Raw genomic sequence first — 7,948 nt, forward strand, 5'->3', positions numbered from 1 at the left:
GCTTTTCAGATAAACAAGAATGTTCACTTAGAATGTTTCTTAAATATCTGCAAACATATTATGGTCATGTTATGCTTTAGAAGAGTCAAAAGCTTACATACAGCACCTTTGAGTAACAATTCTCACCATTTACTACTTGCTTATTACCTGCCTATTATTAAGACGTTAACTGTTTATTAGCACTTGTAATGTAAGATCTTATTCTACTTCCCTTATCCTATCCAATACCTAAACACAACTACAACTTTACTATCAATAAGCACCTAATTTGTAGTTTACTGAACCAAAAGTCTTAGTTAATGGTTTATTATTTTGTGACAAAAACTAATCTTTGTTTTCACAGGAATAAATAAAATATTAAAATAGAATACTTTAAAAAATTACAATAATATTTAATCAAATTACAGTACACTACCTGACAAATGTCTTGTCGTCGATCCTAGTTGTAAGAGCACCAAATAATAATCTCTAGTTGATCATTTGGAAAAATGGCAGAAGGTCGACTTTATTTTATTTATTTTTTTCTTCTCTGATGAATCATCTGTTGAACTGCATCCTAATCATCACAAATACTGCAGAAGACCTACTGGAATCTGCATGGACCCAAGATTCACACAAATCAGTCAAGTTATAGGAAAAATCATGGTTTGGGGTTACATTCAGTATGGGGGCGTGTGAGAGATCTGCAGAGTGGATGGCAACATCAACAGCCTGAGGTATCGAGATATTTGTGCTGCCCATTATATTGCAAACCACAGGAAAGGGCAAATTCTTCAGCAGGATAGCGCTCTTTCTCATACTTCAGCCTCCACATCAAAGCTCCTGAAAGCAAAGAAGGTCAAGGTGCTCCAGGATTGGCCAGCCCAGTCACCAGACATTAACATTATTGAGCATATCTGGGGTAAGATGAAGGAGGAGGCATTGAAGATGAATCCAAAGAATCTTGATGAACTCTGGGAGTCCTGCAAGAACGCTTTCTTTGCCATTCCAGATGACTTTATTAATCAGTGATTTGAGTCATTGCAGAGATGTATGGATGCAGTCCTCCAAGCTCATGATGGAGTCAGACACAATATTCATTCTTTCTCCACTGCAGCATGACTTTATATTCTATACTGGACATTATTTCTGTTCAGTGACAAGACTTTTGTCTAAGCAAAGTCAGACCTTACTGTCCTAATGAAATAATTAACAATCAAGGCATTATCATATTTTATTTTGATCAAATATGTGTAAACTAAAGTCCTTTGCCTTTCATATAAGCCACTTCTGATACCAAATGATCAACTAGAAGTCAACTTATTATTTATTGTTCTTAAAACTTGACTAGGCGACAAGACTTTTGCCAGGTAGTCTAGTTATGCTGAATAATCCAACCATGTCATGTAACTAAATAATAGATAAATATTGAGGTTTCATCAAGGAAAGGCTGAAAGATCTATACGCAAAATCCATTGCACATCAATTAGCGATTATTCACGTACTTCTTACCTTTGCCCAATTAAAAAAATTGTTAATAAAGGTTAATAGAGATATGCAGGCACAAAAGTGATTAGTTTTTAGCAAGAATGAATAATTTCCGCTGTCAGTAGCCATAATCATATAATGTTAATCACTGGTCAAAGCATGACGAATTATAAAATCGAATTAATGCGCAAGTAAAAACTAAAGCTCCTGTTTGACATCAAGTTCAGTAAAAAAACATGGTTCATAATTTGTTTAAAAAGCTGTTCATTAAATTCATTGTCTTTAACAGCAGCGCACTGCTTTCGTCAGGTCAGTTCAGGTGTGAGAAAGTCCCCGTGGCTCCCCGTGAAGGATATTTCTACTTCATTAACTTGTTTGCTCTGAGTCGTTTTCATTTTTTGTTACAAGCACAGGCAGTATTTACTCTGCCCACAGATGTCTGCTGGAGTCAGGGTTCTGCAGAGACTGAGGGTCAGATCGGGACAGCTTCCCTAAAGTACAAGGGGGTAATGATCCTCGTTCAAGGGCACTCGTGTGATGAAGAGCCCCGCGGTGGGATCTGAAGTGTTTATGGCGCAGAGCTTCTGCCAATGAGGCCTTCTTATTGTAGCATTACAGTATTGAATCAGCACATCTCTGCTCTAGAGCCTCTGTTTGTGGAAGGACAGCACGACTCAAATTGGGCCCATGGAGAGCAGATATTATGATATACACTCACCGGCCACTTTATTAGGTACACTTGTCCAACTGCTTGTTCAAACGATCCAAAATAAAAGAAATCAGTTATTAGAAATTAGTTATTGAAACTATTGTTTAATAATAAGTCTAAAAAAATTGGCTAAATAAATATACAGGGGGGCTTCAGCTGTACATCCACAAGATCCAATTTAAACTTATTCTTTCAGAAGTGCAGCTTACTGGGATTCTCCACAAGTACAAGATGTCAGTTTCTGAGAGACATTGCAAAGGTTAAAATAAAATCTTGATAAGTGTTTCCCAGAGAAGCCTGATAGAAAAAAAGGTGCACAGTTCACATTTTCATCGAGTTTCTTCTCTGACTGATCCAGGAGCATGTTTTCGTACCCGCACCAGCTTTCAGTTTTATCTGGTTTATCATCTCATCTCATGCGCAAAACTCAACCAAGCACAAAAAACAGTGACTGAAAACTTGCGGACCTGATATCCTGACAGGCTGGAGTCTGTGCATCCTCCATAAACACAATCATTTACCAAAATACAATACTAACACTACTAAAACAACCACAGCAATTCTACTAAATGCTAATTTGGACACTGTTAAAAGAGCTCATTTGTGACGTCACTGACGTGGTTAGAAAAAAAAAAAGTGTTTTTTCCAGAAGTGGGAAAGAAACACACTTTTTCTTTCAGGTTTGTGCCGTTGCACATTGTAAAACATTTTAACATGGTATTTTATGCTATTATGTGGTAGTTTATACACGGTTCAACATTTTTAGACTTGTTTTTTTTACTTGTAATATGCTCTTTGAAGACTTTGAGACAGCGGGATTAGAACCATTTTTACACCACCACTGATTGAAGAATTTGACAATAATTACATTTGAGAGTTTATTTATTTATTTGATGTCCAATTGAACTGAATTTGTCATCTGTCCACAAAATCAGTTCTATGACACTATAGTTTATGAAGCGGAGTTATGTTACACCCTTGCAACGTCTCTGTGAACCAGACACACTTTGTACTTTTGAAGACTTCAGTTAGATTAAAGAGTTCCTGATGGTTTAGTTCTTGGTTTAACAGCTAAATCTTCACCTTAAGTCTTAAAATCCTTTCTTCCTATCCTCCTTTTGTGTTGCTTTGCTGCCCCTGTGAGCGTTTCTTGTCCAATGGTTACACCTTAATTTAGTTTTCTTTCTTTAGTATTCTGTCCTTCTCACATTCAGCTCATTTAATGCGCGAAAGAAAAGCTGCTTAATTATACACATCACTTGTACAAAACATATTCGAGTGTCTTTCTTCTGTTGAACACAAAAGAAGATATTTTAAAGAATGTATATACATACACATACAGTCTTTAAATATCTTCTTTATATATATATATAAATATATATAAAGATATATATATATATATATATATATATATATATATATATATATATATATATATATATATATATATATATATATATATATATATATATATATATATATATATATATATATATATATAGTCTGCTAAATGACTAAATGTAAATGTAATATATATATATATATATATATATATATATATATATATATATATATATATATATATATATATATATATGGAACAACAAATAATAACTGGACTTCTAGTTGGTCATTTACTATCAGAAGTGGCTTATATGAAAGTCAAAGGCCTCTAGATGACGCTTATTTGACCAAAATAAAGTATGATCATGCCTTGATTTTTAATTATTTCATTAGGACAGTAAGGTCTGACTTTGCTTAGACAAAAGTCTTGTCACTTAACAGAAATAATGTCCCGTCTAGAATATAAAGTCATGCTGCAGTGGAAACAGAATGAATATTGTGTCTGACTCCATCATGAGCTTGGAGGACTGCATCCATACATCTCTGCAATGACTCTAATTACTTATTAATAAAGTCATCTGGAATGGCAAACTGTGCATTCACACCGAATATGGTGAGAGCGTCAAAGGTTGCTCTGGCTGCTCTTGTGACAACGCTGTCTGTCTTCAGCTCCGGCGGCGAGAGTGTCAAAATTCGCTGCATTTATCTCGTATTTAAAGGGGCCGTTGCAGCATATCATATCAGTTACGTTCCCGCATAAAACATGCTTTCTAGGGTGAAAATGTTGCGCGCTTTATATCAAATTCATTTGACAATGGGAGATCAAGTTACATGTGGTGGGGCTTTGCTCCACTTAATTATCCAGTGTGTCCATATGTCTGAAATATCCTGAAGCAGCAATACTGTTTTGTACTGTCGAATGAGGTTCCTGCTTTTTTAAAGAAAAAAAATATATAAGATTAATGCGCATCAGTAACTTTTTAAATGTATGTTTATGTAAGAAAACAATGCAAATAATTGGAAATCCGACGACCGCAATAATCAAACCCTTGGAAACAACTGTGGTCAGAACCAAAGTTCACAGTGACTGTGTTCTCTGGACTCCTCCCTTGAGGTGGACTTCTACATACTGATTGTTTGCCCCCAAACCGCATCATAGCTCATTACCATATAGTTTACTTGATTTCAACTCTCCTTGACGGCCACACCGGTGAAGACGTGCCGCGCTGCTCCTCGCCACTTATCGCCCTCGGCTTCCATTGAAAATGAATGACTTCCGGCTACTGTTAATGCTCTCGCCGCTTTCGATGTGAACGTACAGAAAGAAAGCGTTCTTGCAGGACTTCCAGAGTTCGTCAAGATACTTTGTATTCATCTTCAATGCCTCCTCCTTCATCTTACCCCAGACATGCTCAATAATGTTCATGTCTAGTGACTGGGCTGGCCAATCTTAGAGCACCGTTTTTGCTTTCAGGAGCTTTGATGTGGAGGCAGCACAAATGTCTTGATACCTCAGGCTGCAGATGTTGCCATTCACTCTGCAGATCTCTCGCACGCCCCCATACTGAATGTAACCCCAAACCATGATTTTTCCTTCCCCAAACTTGACTGATTTCTTTAAGAATCTTGGATCTATGTGGGTTCCCATAGGTCTTCTGCAGTATCTGTGATGATTGGGATGCAGTTCAACAGATGATTCAAGGGAAAACTCGACCTTCTACCACTTTTCCAAATGATTAAGTAGAGGTCAAGTTATTACTTGATGCTCTTACAACTGAGATCGATGACAAGACTTTTGTCTGATATATATATATATATATATATATATATATATATATATATATATATATATATATATATATATATATATATATATATATAGTCATCAAACGGCCATAATAACTTAATAAGAGCAGCAAATTAGGAGCAAATATCACGGTTAAAGTTTGGTTAATAGCACGAATTGCACCTTAAAATAAACGTTACCAAATTATCATACTTTTTTTGATTTAATCATTGATTTGTTCACTCTGTGCCTGATTTAGACATCAGTTTTCAGATCTGCTGGAGTGAGATGAAGCACAAAAGAAATGTGTGTAGATGTTTCATTATATGCTGCATTGAATCAAGGTCACAATTTTGCTGCCAACGCCGGAAAAGCATTTCGCTGCACATTCCAAACTGCTTTTTTTAAGACATAAAAAAGAAAGGAGCAGCCGAGTCGACTCTTCTTTGCCAAATGAGTGTGCTTAGACCAGAGCCCTGGAGCTTAATTGAGATGCACTATAGCGTGAGAAAAAGAGGATTGTATCTCCAGATGCAGACACTCTCCGGACATCGACTGCAATGCCAGAAAACAATGCCAAATACCAGACCATTCAGAGAGAGAGCAGCAGAATACAGAGCAGAGGGTTCCGGATGGAGCACATGCATCGAGAGGTAAGTTTTCTTTGAACTTTGCTGCATCTTCACTCAGGCAAACTTGAAAGCAATGAGCTTTAGACGCAGCTGGATGATTTCTGCTGTTCCACAACCTGTCAGAAGCAGGTGATGGCGCTGGCCATTAACCCACGCAGCTGAGGGATATGAGGAGATTTAGCCACTGGGACTTTAAAGATATACAGTGGGGGGAAATAAGTATTGAACGTGTCATGGATTTTTCCTGGGAAAACTTTTTCTAAAGGAGCTGTTGGCATGGAATTGAACCAGATTTTGGTAAAAACTCAAACAATACTAACATAAAAATAAAACAAAACAAAAATTGATGAGTTCTGTGTAATACCAATGGAAATCTGAGCTTTATTTTGTGTTTTCTATTGGATTCAAGTCAGGTGATTGGCTGGGCCATTCTACAGCTTGATTTTCTTTCTCTGAAAGCATTTGAGAGTCTCCTTGGCTGTGTTTTGGATCATTGTCTTGCTGAAATGTCCACCCTGGTTTCATCTCCATCCTCCTGCTAATATCAGCTTGATCTCATGAGAAAACGTAAATATTTAACGTTTTGTCAGTTTAGTAGAGTTCAGTCGTACGAAATTGTACGATTTTTAAAAAGGAGGCGTGGCATCACCGTCATAGGGAGGTGTGACCCAACCGTCATTTTGAGTCCTGATTTTGAGTCATCGACAGGTTCTGAGAAATCGCAGACAAATACCTGAAATCACAGGCAAATTGATGCTCGTTCACGTGAGTAACAATCACACAGTGTGAACTACCAAATATGCAATCTTGAGAGAATCTCAGATGAGTCGCCGACACCCATGAGATATTTGGCATGCTAAATATCTGAATCTGTCGGCGAATCGAATCATGCCATGTTAAATGTGTTCTGATTGAAAATAACATCAGCGAGGAGGTTGGGGGAGAAGTTAAAAGGGCTTCTTTTCTATCTATTTAGACCCAAGAAATTAAGGAAAAACTAGTGTAAATTTGGCAGGAGCACCTGTGTCATCTGAGCAATACCACAACCGGGTTGATACAGAAAAATGTTTAAGAGAAATTGTTAATTCCCTTCAAAAGCCAGGTGAGCAAAATAAATACGTTTTCTACCCCACTAAAGGCTTCTTTCTCATTATGTAGTTAATAACAATAGATATACTACATGACCTTGCATTGTTTCCGTGTCACTTCTTGTGTGTGTTTGGTTGTGAGACGTAGTTTGTGGACTGAGACATCATTGTCTGCGATTCTCCTTTTGTAAAATCTTGCAGTGTGAAACCCCCTGTCCCTGATCCATCTTACAGTGTAAACACAGCACCAACAGAATGCTGCCTCAGATAGTCATGCAGTGTGAAAACATCTGTGACGCCACTACTTTGAAAATCGTGCAGTCTGAACTCGTCGTTTGTGGAATGTCTCATGCCGATTAAACATGTTCAGTCGGGTGAAAACAAACTCAATAATCAAGCAGCCATAGCTGCCAACAGGGGTCTGTTCTTCGTACCTCGCTTAAATGATCTAAGATGATTTGGCAGATCTTGGATCTTTTAATCTTGATAACTGATCTCTGGCTAATTTGGTTCTTCAAACAAGTTCGCGAATCAGATTAAAATGACAGGATGGATTGATCGGAGATCGCTGCGTGTGTTGTGAAGGACAGATCTATCCATCCTTGAAATCATGATCAGCAATGCAATGATTGGCTGACGGCACATCAACATAATGACATCATCTGATTAATAATCAATTATCCATGTGAGCAACATAATGACATCATCTGATTAATATTCAATTATCCATTCGCAGAAAATGGTTTGTTAAATATAATACGCAATAACATTCCACATTTGTTTTGAGCTGCAAGCTTTATGCTTTTTATGTGTCCAGACTATTTAGCAGTTTATTTAGTTTTACATTATAGAGTGGATATTCTTTATTATAGTTGCCCAGGCCTATTTAAGTTTCTTAATTGGCGAATTTAAATGAATTTTG

Source organism: Danio aesculapii, chromosome 14 (genome assembly GCF_903798145.1).
Source record: "Danio aesculapii chromosome 14, fDanAes4.1, whole genome shotgun sequence".
Classification (NCBI taxonomy): Eukaryota; Metazoa; Chordata; class Actinopteri; order Cypriniformes; family Danionidae; genus Danio; species Danio aesculapii.